Here is a 20,034-nt window from a genome sequence, read left to right as displayed (position 1 = left end):
CAGTGATGCTCCATGTAACACCAAGGGACCCCGATCCCCTGTTCTGGGGACACTAACTGGGCGGTATGAAGAGAGTGGCCCCCACTCTGCCCTCCTTCACTGTGATCCTGCTGATTCCTTCTCCCAGGACGCTCCTCTCCTGGACCACACTGCTCACCACAGCTCCAACCGGTTCCTGGTGGAGGGAAAAGCAGCAGTCAGAGAGCTCCGCATGTCCTTCATCACCAACCTCCTCAGACCATTCCGGTGCCTCCAGTGCCGAGCTTTGGCTCAGGTTCAGCTCTCCTCCGCTCCCTGCTTAATACCAACCCAGGGAAATGAATGGCTGCCTACCAGCTCAGTGCAGAGAGTAACTTCCTGCCTGGGGTTAAGGCCGTTCAGCTCCAGCTGAAGAGGATCATCATGCAGGCAGCACTCTGGTGGGCTCCATTCCTGCCTCTTGGGGCCCCTCCAACGGTGGTGGAAAGCCAGGGCCTGATAGTTCCGCCACTGCCCAAGACACCTGGCATCTTTCTCTGTCCCTTCTTCCTCCCCTACCGCCACCTCTCCCCTCAGCTCACAATAGTCATTCATGATGGAGAGAGAGTGCCGACTCCTGGCTGCGCCCCTAGGTGGCAATGCGCCCAAGGCGGCTGCCTAGTTTGCCTAGTGGAAGCACCGGCCCTGGGCCCACCGCATCTCCTCAATTACAGACAGACTTCCGATGACAGCTCCGGGATCACTGAGGCACATCATTTGCGTACAAGGGCGTAAGACAGCTTAGACCACAGATGCTTCTTTCACACCAGATGAGCTTATGTTTTTTAACACTTGTGTGAGTAGCCCTAATTAGGGGTTCAATAAATGTTATGGTTCATACTGCACTAAGCACTTAGAGGCGCTTTTCCTCCTTTTTGCTTCTTGACTGGGCAGTGAAGAAGCAGCAACATGAGAGATCATCATTTCTGCTCACTCTGCTCTCTCTTCCTGTCAGCACTAAAGCTTCCATTTTGTAATGACTCTCCCCACACATTGTAAACAGCGGCATGTTTTCCTGTGCAGAGAAATGCATAGCATATTGTGGTTTCCTTGTAGCTGCAATTTTAAAAAAGGTGAAGAAACCTGTGTCTCCTGCAGGTACAGCAGCCTATTCAAATCCGCATAGATGTGAACCTACAGGTACATCTCATAAAATTAGAATAGAATATCATCAAAAAGTTCATTTATTTCAGTAATTTAAAGTGGAGTTCCGGGCACAAAATCAATCTTTTTTTTTTTGTGCCCGTCCGCTTGTTCACCTTCACCTGAAACAGAATTGGATAGTTAGGTTTTTTTTTTTTTTGTACTCACCTTGTAATTGTAGATCGAAGATACTCGCCTATTCTTCACTTCCTCCCTCTGTGCCGCGGCTCCGCCGTCACTTCCGGGCTTGCAATGATTCCTGGGAGCTGAACGTCATCGCTCCCAGGAATCAATGCGACGGCACCGGCCCCGCCGTCACTTCCGGGCTTGCAATGATTCCTGGGAGCTGAACGTCATCGCTCCCAGGAATCAATGCGACGGCACCGGCCCCGCTCGTCACTTCCGGGGCGACGCCGCATTCCCTGCTAAACAGCTTCTGGGCATGCCAAGAAGCTGTGGAGGAATGCGGCGCCGCCCCGGAAGTGACGAGAGGGGCCGGTGCAGGCGCATTCTGGGAGAAGAGGACGCGGAAGAAGACGCGGAAGAGGATCGCGCTGGCTTCAGCTGCCCACAAGAGAGATAGAAACGCTGTGGAAGAAATTTTATAAGTAAGTATTTCTTCTTGCAGGTAAGTGCGAACCGGGACAGATCAGAGGCTAGCCATTGTGGAATGTGCTAGCCCTGACTGTCCCGGGGGTATGTTTATTAAAAAATGGTTTCTGTGCCCGGAACTCCGCTTTAATTCAAAAAGTGAAACTCCTATATTTTATAAAGGTGCGTTACACACTGAGTGATCTATGTCAAGCATTTTTTTTTATTTTAATTTTGATGAGTACAGCTAGTGAAAACCCAAAATTCAGTATCTCAGAAAATTAGAATATTACATAAGACCAATAAAAAAAAAGGATTTTTAATACAGAAATGTTGGTTTACTGAAAAGTATGTCCATGCACAGTATAGTATGCACTCAATGGTCGAGGCTCCTTTTGCATAAATTACTGCATCAATGTGGCGTGGCATGGAGGCGATCACCCCGATTGCACTGCTGAGGTGTTATGGAAGCCCAAGTTTCTTTGATATCGGCCTTCAGCTCTACTGCATTATTGAGGCTTCATCTTCCTCTTGACAATACCCCACAGATTCTCTATGGGGTTTAGGTCAGGTGAGTTTGCTGGCCAATTAAGCACAGTGATACCATGATCATTAAACCATGTATTGGTACTTTTGGCAGTGTGGTCAACAGGGGGAAGCATAAAGTGCTCTAGAATTTTCTGGTAGAGGGCTGCGCTGACTTTGGACTTGATAAAGCACAGTGGACCAACACCAGCAGATGACATGGCTTCCCAAATCATCACTTACTGTGGAAACTTCACACTGGACCTCATGCAACTTGGATTCTGTGCCTCTCCACTCCCTTGATTTCCAAATTAAATGCAAAATTTTCCACAGTCAGTGAGGATTTGGGTTGTCATGTTCTCTGCTGGGGTCGGTCCACTGTGTTTTATCAAGTCCAAAGTCAGCACAGCCCTCTATCAGGAAATTCTAGAGCACTTCGTGCTTCCCTCTGCTGACCAGCTTTATGAAGATTCCAATTTAATTTTCCAGCAGGACTTGGTACCTGCTCAAACTGCCAAAAGTACCAATACCTGGTTTAATGATCATGGTATCACTGTGCTTAATTGACCAGCAAACTTGTCTGACCTAAACCCCATACAGAATCTATGGGGTTTTGTCAAGATGAAGATGAGACACCAAACCCAACAATGCAGATGAGCTGAACGCCACTATCAAAGCAACCTGGGCTTCCATAACGCCTCAGCAGTGCCAAAGGCTCATTGCCTCCATGCCACGCGGCATTGATGCAGTATTTCATGCAAAAGAAGCCCCGACCAAGTATTGAGTGCATACTATATTTTACATGGACATACTTTTCAGTAAGCCAACATTTCAGTATTAAAAATCCTTTTAATACTGAATTTTGGTTGTCACTAGCTGTAAGTCATAATCTTTAAAATTAAAAGAAAGAAATTCTTTAACCCTATCACTCTGTGTGTAACGCGTCCTATATAAAATATGAGTTCCACTTTTTGAAATAAATTAACTTTTTGAAGATTCATTTTATGAGATGCACCCTGTATATTCAGTATGTTATTTGGATATATAGTGCTGCTGTCTTTTAGATCACATTGGCAAAATGATGATGTGGAATATTGCAACATAGTACAAGGGTTAGCACTCAAACAGCAAACTGAAAGCAGTTCTAGATCAATGAATTGCATATAAGAATCAATACAATAACTGCTTTGTCCAAATCTCAAGCCCCATGTAAATAGAATAGAAAAATATACACAACCTTTCCAGCCAGGTTTCTTAAAATGAGGTTTAGAGTGATGTCAATCAGCAGCATTTTGAGTGATAACGTAGCACCCAAGGCAAAAAGGACAACGTGCACCCCCCTTCATGAACTGTGTACTACTTTTCCAGCATAGATGCAGATCCTGTCATGTTTTGCACCTAATGGGCCATACACACTATAAGATTTTCTGAAGACTTTTTCCTTTAGACTTACCAAAACCATATAATATGAGGTCAAACCTAAACACTTTCAATTTGTATGCAATCTGGCAAGCCCTTGCACTACATAGAAAAGGTAAATCTGAAGGAAATCTAACCACAAAAGTTGGATAGTGTGTATCCAGCTTTACTCCTGCAGAAGTGCCTATAGTGGCAGCATTTTTTGCTTACCCTCACCCTGGTGCTGTATTGAAATAAAATGTTTTTTAAGGCACTTTTTTAACATTAAAATATCAAGCATGATGTACTCTCCTGCTCTGTGCAATGGTATTGCACAGAGGTAGGAGATCTCTGGGTGATCCCCATTCTCTCCTTTCTGGTGTCCCCGGCTGGCACTTTCCACTTCTCCTTTTCTGTGTCTGCCCCTATAGCAAGTGGTTTCTACAGGAGGGCATATGTGTGGAACTTTGACACACACACAGCAGGGCTCGGCCTTATCCCCCTTTGGGCTCTCTGGTTCAATCCGCCAGCCTATACATCACTATAGGGCACAGTGCTGACATAAGGGCCAGCAGAATGAAGCACAACGTACAGCAGTGGGCTACTTCTAGGAGTGTCAGATGTGGAAATCTCATTCAGCAGCCTTTAGCTCTTCAAGTGAGTGAAGGTTGTCAGGACAGGTAGTCGTCTTTTTCTTTTTTTTTTTTTTACTGGCAGGTTGTGTTAGGCCGGGTTCACATATGTGCGGCCATAGGTTCATGCCTTGGGTCTGGAGTGTGTCTGTTCACCAGTTCAGGTTCGAATTTTTGCCTGATTTCACACCTGAACCAGACCCAAACACACACAGGACCCTTTTGCACGGCCGCCCCGTACCTGTATGAATCTGGCTCCAATGAGAGTCGGTCAAACTCGCATGTCATGCAAATTGGATGTGGGAAAACCCCCATTGAATTCACATATATGTGAACCCAGCCTTAGAGTCCTGCCCAAGAACAGATTACAAAAGATGTCTGCTATTATCTTTATTAGCCAAAAATAAAAATCTCCTCTGTACTTCTCTCTGATAGGAGCCTATTTTCAAGAGTGATGTCCCCTACAACCTGTGCCTCCTGGTGTGCAATTTCTAGGGTTGGTGTCATAGCTTCCAACTATCTCTGATTTGTAAGAAAGTCCCTCTGTCCCTCTTTCCTCCTCATTTGTCCCTCATTTTGGTCGGATCTATATAGTTGTATATAAAATGCACTATTTCTCTTTCAAGAAGTGTTTCCTGGTGCTAAACCTTTCATTCAATTTCTAAATTGCTGCATTTGTAAATTTCAAAAGGCAATATAAAGGAATAGTAGTAGTAAAAAAAAAAAGAAAAAGAAATGCTTGTGGGTTTAACTAATCATTTTTTTGTACAATTCTCCTTTAAGGGGACATGACAGGGTGTGTGTCCTATGCCTGCATACTTTTGACAATAGGTGTCCCTCATTCCCACCTCAGAAAGTTGGGCGGTATGGTGTGATGCCTTGTAACTATATATATATATATATATATAATTTGTTTTTTTTTTCTTTTAACTTTATTGAAAAGTCACAAAACGCTATGCATTTTACAGTGTAGTGCGTCCAAATGACTTTGTGAAAATGCAGCCCATCTTACTTTTTTTCAGTATACACCCAAAGCACAAAATGAGTTGGTGTGAACTGAAACAAAGGACATAAGGCAAATTTCCTTATCTATGTGTTGGGCAGCTTAACACACATGGTGTGAAGGGGCCCCTAAAGTCACTTGCCAACTGCCATTCTGCTGTTCAACGAGCATGTCCAGTTAGGATACGATCACTGGACAGGAGGACAGTAGTTTCCATACTAGTTGTCTATAATTGCTGTTATTTTACAGTAGGATGTGGAGACAATGCTGTACTCACAGTGACTATAAGGAAAGTCACATTCTCTGAGTGCCCCTTCAAGGGTCTGTCCCTCCTTCCTGCAGGTGGTATCAGCGGCCATCTGCAGAGAGTTACTATGGGTCATCCGTGAGAAACGTGAGATGAACAGGGAGAATAAACTTGCCAGGCCAGTTTTACAACCAGTTGATAGAAGTTAGAGTTTAACAGTTGGAGGGTGAGTCTCTCTTATCGGATAAGCATAGTACAGAACACATAAATACACGGGGACAGCGTGCGGACTTAACAACTGTCAATAAAGTAACTAACAAATCTTTTGTTTCAATGTTTTGAAATGGGATCTAATCTCTGCTTTTTTTTAACCTATGCAAACCTTAGCTTAATCTTATGAGTGTGTGATGGGGTTTGTTTTCACCAGTGCATTGCAGTAATGCATGCATGCTTAACATGTGCTATTGTGCAATTAACATGGGCTATGGTAAGCTACCAAAGTTTAATGTTACACTAAAATCAGATTTGCAGAATTTTTTTAACCCAACGCTTTACAGCTAGTAATGAGCCAAACACACCTGGTTTCAGTTCGAGCAGGATTCTGTGAACATGGCTAAAGTTCATGCACTCCATTAAAGTCAATGGGAGCCGAATGTTAAACAGTTTTGGCCAATTTTAGGCTAATAGGCAATGGATTGTCAAACAAATGAGTGCTGGGCCTTGATATGGGTAATGTACCAAAGCAAATCAACATCTTGTTTGGCTGGAAGAAGTGATCTTAGTAATAATTAAAGTGAAACATTAAAATGGAAAACTCCAATAAATAACATTCCTGGGGGATGCCTTGCCTGTTGAAGTGGCCCATCTGTGTGATGTACACAACAAATTATACTAGACTTTCATCCTAGAGGAGGGTCTGGTATGCATGTTAATGGGGGACTCCATGGACAAATAAAACATTATGGGGATCCCCCCTAATTTATACCAGGCAATTCAGGTCTTGTATAAATTTTAAGAGGGACCTCATGCAAAAACAAAAATAAAAAAATGTGAGGTCCTCCCAAATGCTATGAATTTTAAGGAGGGGAGGTGAACATGTGATTCCCTGAACCCTACCAGGTCACGTGCCTTCAAAGGCAAAAACAACTTGTCCCCATGTTGATGAGGACAAGTACCTCTTGTCAGGGGCAGACTGGCAACTTTAAGCCCAGGGGGCAAGTACAAACCAGAGGCCCGTGGTGCAGCGACTCGGCCCCCCTCCCACTCTCCCTCTTCCCATCCTCCTCCTGACCCCCATTGCAGGCTGAAGCCCTGCTCCAGGTACTCTCTACTCACCGGCTGAATCTGGGTTCCCAATCTGGCCCACAGGGGGTTTCTTGGGGGGGGGGGACTGGGACAGCTCAGTTGGAGCTGGCCAGGGGAGGAGAGTCTCAAGTGGGGCATGGACCCGGCCTCTGCCCAGACACAATTTACACCTTCCAAGCTTTCCTTGTCTTCATCCTGCACTCAGTAGGTCACTGGCAGAGACTTTTTACTTCTCTTCACCAGGAATCCTTTAGGCATGTCTGTGGCAGAAGCGGGGCAGCCTTTTTACAGGACATCAGAGTGGCCCAGGGGGCAATTGCCCCCCTGCCCCCTGGCCCAGTCCTCCCCTGCCTCTTGTGCAGTCAGTGTTCCTAACAACCATTGTCAGCAGGAACCTGTAATGTACAATGGCAAAATTGAGACTTCCCTCTGGGCGCGCATCATTCATCAGCAGGTGCGGCATCCCAAATGATCTTGGCTCCAGGAAAATGTTAAAGCGGCGGGGTCTGTGAAAATGTAAAACATCAGGGAAGTCTCACGGGTTGGAGCCCAGATGATTTCATTTAGTGGCTGGGCATGCGCAGTGGGACGCGCGGCAAAAGCTGAAGAATGACGCGGTGTAACGTTAAACACTACCCCGTGAAAATTCCCTACCCTCTGCAGCTGTGAGCATGCGCACTGGGAAGCAGCTCAGCTGAGCTCACCGGAAGTGACGAGGGTAGGGATTTTTCACGGGTAGGGTTTTTTCACGGGAACACCAGCCGATGTCTCCTGACATTCAATTACGCAATTACCCAGCTTTACTCTAGGAGTAGATAATGAACCTAGTGTAGCCTCTTTTTGTCAAATATCCATCATAAACAAAGGAATTGTAAAAACCTAGGAATTTTCTCTATACACAATTGGACATTGAGGTCTTAAAGCCTCGTACACACAACTAGTTTTTTTTTTTTTTTTTTGTTCAACCCAAAAAACTGACAGCTCAGGTCGGAGATGCTGTACTAACTATATGATGTTAGTACAGTGATCTCTCCTGCTGTGCTATTGTGTTCTGACAGGGGGATGACCAATGTTTTCTATTGAACCGGCCGATGCTGCCCGGCGTTCAGCCTGTGTGTACTAGGTTTAAGCTTACAGTCTGCTATTTTAGTAAATCAACCCCAATATCTTCGAGTCTGCTCAAGCTCAATAAATACAGTCACCATTCTAGGAAACTCATCCCTATCTGTGCAGTCTTTCATCAAGGAGACTCAACACATGACATGATTTACAGAGGGCCACCAATAGAGAACTTACTAGAATATGTATGAAATATGGGGATGGAAAAATGATACAGCAAACATTTATGAAAATCACATAAAAAGTCTGATGCCCCTTTGCACACTCATGAGCTGGGAGGCAGTTGGCAAGATAGTTACTGTCAGACCTCAGATGCCAAGGTCTATGTGAACAAGAAGACACAGAAGCTGCGCCTTTCTGTACAGTATAAAACATTTTGTACTCCAATTAAACGTGCCTTTCACCTTTAGGTATATTACCCCAAAAGCCGCACCCAGCAAGACTTGGCAGGATTTTCATTGACTATGCACTGGCTTTATTTGCATGGAATCTCTATGTAATCACTAACCTCTTATTCAACTGTTGTATGATGATAAAGACTCTGGATGCCAACCGTTTCTTTATCGCTGTTTGCAACTGCTGAAGAAATAAGAGATGTGAAAAAACCCTCAAATTCATGTAATACCAAAAACCACTGGACTCACGGGATCCTGTTCTGTACATCTGCCTTCCGATACAAGCGCACCAACAATGTCACCTTTCCAAAAATTCATGCACAATCTATAAAAATTGCAGACTGGCCAAATATGAATGAATTCCAGGCATGCAGCTAACCTATCAAAACATTTTGGATGCTGTTCAGCTAGTCTTGTCATCCATGCTTTCCTGCTATGCAACCTGCCATGACCTGCACCTCCACTAAAGGTAAAAGAAACCTTTCTTGTGAAAGACATGGGGGCTGCCATTGCTACCTCTTATATTGAAAATGCTAGTTTCCTGGCTATCATGTTTACCCTCTTGCTTCAACACGGTGTGACTCTTACCTGAAACAAGCATAAAAATAAGTATGACTAAGTTTTTATATGCATATTTGCTTCAGGTCATTGACTGAAACCTTATTGAATCCAGTTGGTATGTGTACCAGCCGAACAACTAGCATCTGCAGATAGTGATTGTCAATGGCGGCTCCTGCGTGTCCAAGGTGTGTCCAAGTTTTTTCCCTGGTTGACATGTTTGGCCTTAATGCAATGACATACCTCACAACTTTTTGAGATGGGAGCGAGGGACACCTATTAGTAGAAGTATGTAGGCATAGGGCACACCCCCTGTCTACAAATGCAGCCATTTAGAAGTTGTATGAAAGGCTTAGCACAGGGAAACACTTTTTGATAGATAAAAAGTGCATTTTATTTGCAACTATATAGATCAGACCAAAATGAGGGACACATGAAGAAGAAAGAGGGACATTGTTCTGAATCAGGGACAGTCCCTCAAAATCAGGGACGGTTGGGAGCTATGCAATGGGTCTGCCCCAGAAGAAGCATAGAAATACGTGTGTGCTAGAGTTAGTGTTTTTCTGTTAGTGAAGGTAAATTTAGTTAGCTCAGAGCTAAGCCTGAACTATGGAATCTGAGTCAGGGTTCAGTGACCCAGGGCTGGATGACTCATCTGGCAGCTCTCTCTGGCACTTCCCTCTGGTCTGAAAGTTTGTACAAACTTCCAGAACTGGAGGTTGGGAGTGAGGAGGGGCTGCCATGCATATTAATGAGGCATCAGCCAATCCCCAATAGTGGGCTGACAGGGGGCAGAGATGACCTTATAAATAGACATGGGCCATGCCAGCAGGGGCAGTCGGTTGGAAGACGCAGTGCTAAGGAGACTGTCGGTGGATCTCAGGGGTGCCCCCTAATCTGTGGGGGGGGGGGTTGACCGAGGTGACCAACCTTGGGCCGGGCTTGGGTGCTGTGAGTTCCTGCCTGTACTGGGTGTTGCTGAGCTGACATCAGGCCTGTCAGCTCCCCGCAATGAGTGAGCCAGCAGAGACTAAAGCCTCGTACACACGCGTCGAAAATCGGCAGGGAATTTCCGTCCGACGACCGATCAGCGGATTTTCGGCTTGTTAGTATGATGCTTCCGACAACCGACTACGCCTTTTCGGCCGAAAAAAATCTGGTGTGCAGGCTATAAAATTTTTGTCTGCCGTCAAAACACGGCCGATTTTCATGCAGTCAGTACAGATTTCGACAGGGAAAAATCTAATGAGCAAGTCTGGTCATGCTCAGAGAAGAAAGAACACAAAGAAAGCAATCCAACACATGACATCACTTCTGAAGTAGAATTTTGTCGGGCGAGAAAATTCGTGTGCATACTAGGCACATTCCAACCAACAAAACACCACTCTGGACAAAAGACGGTTGATCGGTCGGCCGATAATCGTTGCGTGTGTACTAGGCTTCAGTAAAGGAAAAGGAACCAACCAAGTGTGTGCAAGTGGCTGAAGAAGTGGAGGCTGTATATAGAGACTGTATATAGGAAGTTATCCCTGAAGATGTTGAAGTCAAGTGGGCATCCCTTAACTGCCAATCCCTATCTAAATTGACACTCCCTAATAAAACATAAAAACAAAGCTATGGACTGTTCTCTGTCTCTGAAGTGCTGGTGAAGATTCGGTGTGCCTGACTGTGGGGATCCCTTTTATCTGCAGCTCCTACGTGGGGTGTGCTTCAAAAGGAATTCCACACTTCTCTGAAGACTAATTACAACATGGATGTCTCAGGGCCCATGGCTCAGTGGTATTAAATCCAGATACAACCAAGCAGCAACTGGCATTTTTTGAGTTCTCCCTCAATAATATTGTCAAAATGCTACTAGTTTAGTATTGTCAAATGAGATAATGGTATCAGCAAGATAAAATATCTGAGCTGCTTCTAAGATTTTATTTCGGCCACCTTCCATAAAAAATAAGTGAAATTTAAAATAAAATTTTAAATAAATTTAAATAAAAAACATTTTGGATTGGCAACCATTTTGTGGGTGGGTTTAGAGAGATGGCAGGGCTGGAACCAAAGAACACACAAGGAATACAGAACACAAAATGGAAAGTAGCACCATGGAACAGTGCTTTCTGCTTTTCAACAGGCTCAGATCCAGGGCTCTTCAGAATAGGAGGATAATTGCAGACACATTGATTTAGTTAGTGGGACAGCTGTGATCAGAAAATGCCTGACATGGCGTCAGCCAAATGTAACCTTTTTGTTTTTTCTATAGATGGGGGAGTAAAAGGTTAGAACACCAGTTGGGTTTTTACTGCTGTTTGTGTGTCTGCTGGGAAGATTCACACTCACTATTTGTCCATTTTTACCCGGAAAGAAAGTGATGGGTTGATACAGAAACAGGAAGTGAGGGGGAAACAGTTGGGACAACTGTTCCAGCAACAACTGTCTAAGTGCCGGTTCACATTTGTGCGATGCGGGAACGCGAATATGCAGCGTGATTCCGCACCTCTGGCAGTTCACACTGCCATATGCAATACGCAGGGGGTGTCAATTGAAAGTTATCGACACCCCCAGTTGCGATCGCATATCGCAGTGCGATCTGCAAGTTCGCACAGAATTGGATCGCACTAGTGTGAACCACTATGCGATCCGATTCTGCTGCGGATAAAAAAAAGCCTCATGTGCGAGTTTAGTGCGGATGCGGTGCAAATTCAGCCATACAAAGTGTATGGCTGAAATTTGCACCGCACATGAGATTGCATGTAATTTAGGAGCAGTGAACTCCGAATTACATGCGATCTCCGCGATTGCACAAACGTGAACCAGGGCTAAGAAAGGATTTCCCCTCACTTTGTAAATATTTTTCTCTAACTTCCTGTTGCTTCTCCAAGACAGGAAGTGAAGAGAAATCTCCCCAGTAGGGTTGCCACCTCGTTCCTTTAATCCAAGACACATATTAATTGCACAGGTTCTGAGGCTAATGTAATGCACATAAGGCACTAAGTTTAATTACCACCTTAATCAGCCTCAGAATCTGTGTAATGAATATGTGTCCTGGTTTAAAGGAATGAGGTGGTAACCCTACTCCCCAGTGGGAACACAAACTGCATCACTGCCCTATCCAAAATGAAATAAAAGACACCAGTGTAAGGCAGCCCATACATTAGTCCACAACTGTCCCGATTCCTCTATCCACATGTTTGAGATTGATGGGAGAATCCTCCAGCTGAGCTATTGTATTCTGAAAGTAGGGAGACTTCCCTGCTGTGTCAGAATTCCACGATCAGCACTGCAGTCTATAGACTGCAGCACTGATTCAGAGGGGAAAATCCGACAGAGTGGTTGTACAGAGGTTGATTGGTAGATCGTCTCCTGTTCAACCCTCCCTACCCATACATGAATTAAAATTTAGGCAGTCCCTGCTGAACCTGATAATTTTCAATCCATGTATGGCCAGCTTAAAGTGGAACTTCACTCTCCCAATCAACATTGAATATGTTTAATCTACATGCTGCTAGCAATAATAAATAGATAGGAAAGTATAATATCATATTTACTTGTTTTAAACTTTTTTTTTTTTTTTACATTTCTTCAGTAGCTTCCTGGTTTTATGCCTAGGCAAGTGGTGTCATACGTCCCAGGAGTCTTCGGGGAGGAGGAGGGGTTTTCACAGCTCAGCACACTTTCCTGCATGCAAATGTGAGCTAAGGGCAAGAAGTAAATGCTACATGAATCATTTGCCCTTACTCAAAATGGCCACAGCCAGAAATGCTAGGGGGGTGTATTTCAAAGTGATTTCTCACCAAAATAAAGCATGGAGACGTTGATGGATGGGGGAGTTTGCTTTGAATCTTAAAAATGACTTTGATAATGTTTTTGGTTTGTAGTGCTCAGATGCAGGGAAGTTCCACTTTAAGTCAGTGAAATTTAACCTGTGAAAAAAAAAGGCTTTGAGCCTGAGTAACATGAAAGTTAAGAGCAAGCCCACCCTTGAGGACGGTATTTGAATTTACCCTGGATTATTCCAGAAGCAATTAAAATAAATGATAAACAGCATGCTGGCCTGGTGCCCAGGCCTTCTGACTTACTGGCTTTAATTAGTCCCGGTTCACACTAGGGCGACCTGTGAGGCGACCTGGTCGCCTCACAGGTCGCCGTAGGTCGCCTCCCATAGGGAAGCTGCGGACCCATTCTAATAGGAGCGACACAAGTCGCTCCGAATTAGAAAAAGGGTCCGGAGCTTCTTTGGGGCGACCAGGAGGCTACCGCCATAGACTTCAATGTTATGAAGTCCGTGGCGGCCGCTCCGAGGTCGCGGCGCGCTGCTCGCACCACGACCTTCGGAGGTCGCGGTGCGAAGTAGCCTCGCTCGTATGTGAATGGGCGCTTATACTAACCTACATAATATCTGATAAGATTGTATTGGCTCAAGTTATATTTAGGTTAAAAGAGGCAACAGAGAGCAATGGTCTGCAACAACATGAAAAAGCTTCACCTGGAAAATGAATTCTGATTGGTTGATCGTTATCTCATTCAACACAGCAGAGGCAATTTTTATTTAAGATCTTTACAGGAAACTTTTAACTGTGTACATCAGTTGCACAATGAAGCTCCTTGCACATGCTTGGCCTACAAAATCATTGGTTCCCTTGGCAGAAAAAAAAAAACACACTCATATAGAGCATTTTAGTGCAAAGTTTAGGCAAGTTTAGGAGTGTTTAGTATTTTTTCTGCCAGAAAGCGCAATCAAAAGTGCAAATCAGAAGGGTTTTTTTCCCTGCCTCTAAATCATGGGTGTCCAACCTTTTGGCTTTTCTGGGCCACATTGAGTGTAGAGAAATTTTCTCGGGCCGCATATAAAATATATACTATAGTTAAGGTATATAAGTAATAAAATGCCGCCGCGCCACCGCGCCCCCCGCACTAATTTAACACAACTAGAGGATGATCAAATGAAATTGAATCAGTATACAGAGCTTTACTTCTTCTGAGCGATAATAAAGAAACACTCTAACCACCATGACCACTTCCATGATTTGGAGTCAGAAGCAATGCATATGCTCCCCCCCCCCCCTCTGAGGCAGCCCCTGCCTACCGTTAGTTGGAAGCCGCTGTGACCATGCCCCCGACCTGACTTCCTTCCTCCCCAGCAAAAAAAAAAAATTGTCAGGTGGCAGTGGGCCGCATTCCCTGAGGTTCCGGGCCGCATGTGGCCCTCGGGCCGCAGGTTGGACATGCCTGCTCTAAATGTTGAGCTTAAAATATGCCTCTAATCATCCTAATGTGCATGGACATATAGGATAACATAACATTGAGTTAACAAAACTCCTGTAGAAGCAGCATTCTTTAAGCCAGTGTGGATGGACCCTGAAGCTCACAATCGGGTGATTTTGAGTGGAGGCTAATTTACCTACCAGTGTGGGCTTTGGGTTGTTGTAGGAGAAAACCAGAGAAACACATCAGGAACATACAAATTCTGAACAGTTCTCTTGGTGATAATTAAAGATGAGCCTGGGCATCCCCCGAGCTTATCTGAAGTGACAATTGAACCCAGGAACCAAGTGCTGTCCAATTCATCTGCCTTGTAAAAGACTCAAACCATTGAAAATGTATATTTCAGCTGTAGGGGTGATTTCTTTCCTCCTACTGAATTCTCTATAACAGCTCAATATTTCGAGCTACTAGCCATGGCTTAAGAGTTACTCGTCACCAGTTGCCCCACCCAACACCTACTCTGCCCTGCCTCTAAACACACCCTCGTAAATAATCTCATGAAATGAAATTACACCGTTAAATGTTTTATGCAGAATAAAGTTACAAAAATAAATAATAAAGTGATTGTAAAGTCTTTTTTTCTATAAAAATAACAAACATGTTGTATTCACCTGCTCTATGCAGTGGTTTTACACAGGGAGCCCAGATTCCTTCTCTTTTTGGGTCCCTAGCTGGAGATTCTGGCCCCTCCCTCCTGTTGAGTGCCCCCACAGCCAGCAGCTTGCTATTGGGGCACCCGAGCCAAGCCGCAAGCCGTTCGGCCCCACCCCCTTTCTCTCCTCATTGGCTGAGTTTGACAGCAGCAGGAGCCAATGGTGCCGCTGCTGTGTCTCAGCAAATCAGGAGGGAGAGTCCTGGATGGCCGAGGCATTCGTGGACATCGCTGGATCGAGAAGGGGTTTAGGTAAGTATTAGGGGGGGCTAAGGGGGCTGCTGCACACTGAAGGCTTTTTATCTTAATGCATAGAATGCATTAAGATTAAAAAAAAAAAAACCTTCCGACTTTACAACCACTTTAACAATACCTTTACCAATATTAAAATAAAGCATATTTCATTGATATGATTGTGGTAAATAAAATAAGGATAACCTATAGATATAGCTACTATAGGCAACGTACGCATCATCACTGCCTTGTAATATGCACCACGTACAGACTGCAGGGTTGAAAGGTGCACTACATATCGAGTGCCGGGTTGAGGGGCACGCTACATATCGATAGCAGAGTTGAGAGGTGCGCTATGTACCGAGTGCAGGTTTGAGAGGTGTGCTACGTACAGAGTGCAGGGTTGAGAGGTGTGCTACATACAGAGTGCAGGGTTGAGAGGTGTGCTACATTCAGAGAGCAGGGTTGAGAGGTGCGCTACGTACAGAGTGCAGGGTTGAGAGGAGCACTATGTACAAAGTGTAGGGTTGAGAGGTGCGCTACGTAGAAAGTGCAAGGTTGAGAGGTGCGCTACGAAGAGAGTGCAGGTTTGAGGGGTGCGCTATGAAGAGAGTGCAGGGTTGAGAGGTGCGCTACGTACCGAGTGCAGGGTCGAGAGGTGCGCTACGTACCGAGTGCAGGGTCGAAAGGTGAGCTACGTACCAAGTGCAGGGTGGAGAGGTGTGCTACGTACCAAGTGCAGGGTGGAGAGGTGCGCTACGTACCGAGTGCAGGGTCGAGAGGTACGCTACGTACCAAGTGCAGGGTCGAGAGGTATGCTACGTACTGTGTGCAGGGTCGAGAGGTGAGCTACTTACCGAGTGCAGGGTCAAGAGGTGAGCTACGTACCGAGTGCAGGGTCGAGAGGTGCGCTGCCTACCAAGTGCAGGGTTGTGGGGTGCTTTATGCACTGAGTGCAGGGCTGAGGTATGTGCTGTGTACTTCCAGGTTCTCACCCAGTACAAAGCTCACCCCCCTTTCCCCCATTTGAGTACAGAGCTCTCTTCCCAACACATCCTCTGAAAGAGTGAGGCTGCTGAAAAAGAGCAGCTACAACTTACCCACCCCAGTAGCACCCTGCATGGATAAGAAGGAGCTTCTTCTGTGGAGCTGGCAGGATCCCCTTCTCCTCCCGCTCCTCCTCCTTGCAAGGCACCTTTATGTGGCCACACAGTGTGCATTGGGCCAGCGTCTCACCCAGTCCCTGCTCAAACTGACCAGACTGCACCTGAACCTGCCCCCCACCCGAGCCGAGCAGACCTGCCCCCCGTCCAAGCTGAGTTGGCCCGCCTCCTCGTCAGAGCCGAGCAGACCTGCCCCCAGTGGGAACACTCTCCCTCAACCTATTTCCACTCCCCCCAATGCAAAGCAGTGGAAATTTTGGGAGCTGTTTTATAAAATACATTAAATAATCCAGCAGGAATGGTGAGATCCCCTCATATTATGGCAAAGCAGATATTGTATATAGACCTGGGAACCCTGCACAGATATCTTATCAGTGAAATCTACAGGAAATATATAGCCCCGGGAAGGGTGTTACCTGCACCTCTTCTGTAGCTGCACATACAGGGTTAATACCTTTTCCCCAATCTTTTTTATAAAGTGAACTTCAATTTTAGATAATATCTCACTGTGAAAACCAATAGGAAGAGCCAGTTCCAGCAAGCGACTGGTATTCTATTGATCCACATTCCTGCCTGTGGCTGACAATGTAACCTGACAAACAAGTCGGTTGTCATTCCAGGCTACTGTGACTTGAGCACCTGCCACACCGACTGACCGAAGCCTGCTTTAGATCACAATCATCAGGGGCCCTATCTATACTTATCAGTGCTGCAGAAGTGAAATACTATTCAACTACTGGTTCCCTTTCCTCAATAGAAAAGCCACGGGGTGCTTTGATGGGTGTGCATCATGTCCAAAATCTGGTGAGTCATTTCTGTTTTGTCTATGGCCACCTTTTCTTCCTCAGCAATCATAATAAAAATTTTAGATCCTATTTATTTCCAGTGCAGATCTCAATCTGATTTGTAGCTGTGGGGGAAATACATGCAGTTCTTTGAGAGAAAACTGTCTATAGTGCTTGATAGTAACCAACTAGAACCATACATATACATCTCAAGAAATGCATAAAGACATAGCCAGATTCCCATCACTGCTGGTGCAAATCTCCTGCACTAGAATTATCCATTATCTTATTTTACTGCTTCTAACCTGTTTTAGGCTAGCGTGAGGTTTTATAAATGGGCTTATAAGAGATCAATGTATTTCTATTTATCCTGAGGAAAAAAGGGGGGCCAATAATTATAGAAGGTAAAGCTGTTTCTTTATCTCTGCTGTCTCTAGGCACATGACAACTGTGCCTAATCCAGCTCTGCATAAAGATGTGAGTTCCCAGCACCAGGATAACAATATGTAGCCATCAATTTCAAGGTAGATTTGTTTTTCTAGGCGTATGGCAATTTTGTGGGCAAATTCAATCATTTGCTGCCATCAAGACGGTGATAAAATCAGAACTGGCTAGATTACCATGTAATCATTTTAGGGACAAATAAACAAACGGTTTATAGTTTCACAGTAAAACCAAGGATCTGTGCAAACATTTTAATTTTCAGATGAGCGCCTACATGTGAACAGCAGTGGTGCCAGCCATTGATTTGTGCAGATTAGTACAGCGCATGCATGCAGCATTTTAAACCTCTGGCAAAAGTCCACTGATTCTTGCTGGCAGCCACATGAATGTAGCTTTAAGCTGGATACACACTTTACAACTTTTGTTGTTAGATTTTCTTTAGATTTACCTTCAACTATGTAGTGCAGGGGCCTGCCTGATTGCATACAAATTGAAAGTGTTTAGATTTGACTTCATATTATATGGTTTTGGTCAATCTAAAGGAAAAAAATCTAAAGAAAATTGTATAGTGTGTATCCAGCTTAAGTCTGAGGGTGTCAGGTACCAGGGGGATGCCAGTTGCATAGCAGCTACTTTCAAATTCTATTAAAAAAAGTGTGTCAGTGTTAATTGCTGGTATTGGGCTTTTAAACTTTCATAACAGTAAAAGTAGACCTTTCCCGGGATAAACATTGGGCCTACCATTTACCATTCTCCATATATACACTATATTGTCAAAAGTATTGGGACACCTGCCTTTACACACACATTAATTTTATTGGTATCCCAGTCTTATTCCATAAGCTTCAATATTGAATTGGCCCACCCTTTGCAGCTATAACAGCTTTAACTCTTCTGGGAAGATTGTTCACAAGGTTTAGGAGTGTGTCTATGGGAATGTTTGACCATTCTTCCAGAAGTGCATTTGTGAGGTCAGGCACTGATGTTAGATGAAAAGGCCTGGCTCGCAGTCTCAGCTCTAATTCATCCCAAAGGTGTTCTATCGGGTTGAGGCCAGGACTCTGCAGGCCAATTCCTCCACCCCAAGCTTGCTCATCCATGTCTTTATGGACCATGCTTTGTGCACTGGTCCAAATCATTTGGTGGGGGGTTCCCTTAGTTCCAGTGAAGGGAACTCCTAAGGTATCAGCATACCAAGACATTTTGGACAATATCATGCTCCCAACTTTGTGGGATCATTTTGAGGATGGCGCCTTCCTTGACTGGCACTTGACTGGCCTACACAGAGACCTGACCTCAACCCAATAGAACACCTTTGGGATGAATTAGAGCGGAGACTGCGATCCAGGCCTTCTTATCCAACATCAGTGCCTGACCTCACAAATGTGCTTCTGGAAGAATGGTCAAACATTCCCATAGACACACTCCTAAACCTTGTTGACAGCCTTCCCAGAGGAGTTGAAGCTGTTATAGCTGCAAAGGGTGGGCCAATTCAATATTGAACCTTATGGATCCCTGATCTCACAAATGCACTTTTGGAAGAATGTTCAAACATTCCTATAATCCTTAACCTTCTGGATAGCCTTCCCAGAAGAGTTGAAGCTATTATAGCTGCAAAGGGTGGGCTGACTCAATATTGAACCAGACGGACTAAGCCTATGTTTATACTGAGGTGGGTTTGAAATTGTGCGAGTTCAGCGAAACTCACACGATTTCAAACTGCCATTTTCAGTCTGATTTTGGGGGCGATTTGACAGACGTCTGTGCGGGTTCCTGCACAGGTGTCAATTGAAATCGCCCCCTGAAGTCACCAAAAGTAGTGCAGAAACTACTTTTGGGAATCGCTGCAGCGCTCAAAAGTCGGTATCACACTGATTCGGACGGTGCCATTGCCGGCAATAGGCTCTGACTTTACGTGCGATTCGACATGTCAAATTGCATGTCAAATGGGCCCAATGGGAACGTGGGTTTAGACTGGGATGCCATCAAAGTTCATGTGCGTGAAAAGGCAGGCGTTCCAAAACTTTTGTCAATATTGTGTATATATTAGGCTTGTTGTCTGGCTAGTACATTGACCAGCTTGGTTCAATAAGACATACTGGGGTTGATTTACTAAAAATCAACCCCAGAGTGCAAAATCGGGTGCAGCTGGGATAGCCAATCAGCTTCTAACTTCAGCTTGTTCCGTTAAAGCGGTAGTAAACCACACTTTTTTTTTAACCCTAAAAGACAATGGCATAATGTGCTAGTATGCATTGCATACTAGCACATTATGAAAACTTACCTTAGAATGAAGCCCTCCACCACTGACAGAGCTCCCATCTTCACCGGTCTTCCTTACGTGTTCACGTCCTCCGGCTGTCTGATTGCCCGCGTCACAATGACGTCATGGACCGCGGCAGGGAGCTCTGAAGGGATGGCAAGAGTATGCCGTCCCTTCAGAGCACATGCATCGGTGACATCACTGGCTGCATGCAATGTGAATATCTCCTAAACAGTGCAAGTTTAAGAGACAATTGCTGTACCTACAGGTAAGCTTTATTATAGGCATACTTGTTCCAGGTAA

The sequence above is a fragment of the Pelophylax lessonae genome (assembly GCF_965119305.1).
Source record: "Pelophylax lessonae genome assembly, chromosome: 7".
Classification (NCBI taxonomy): Eukaryota; Metazoa; Chordata; class Amphibia; order Anura; family Ranidae; genus Pelophylax; species Pelophylax lessonae.
The sequence above is the reverse complement of the archived record's forward strand: the minus strand, read 5'-3'. Positions refer to the sequence as shown.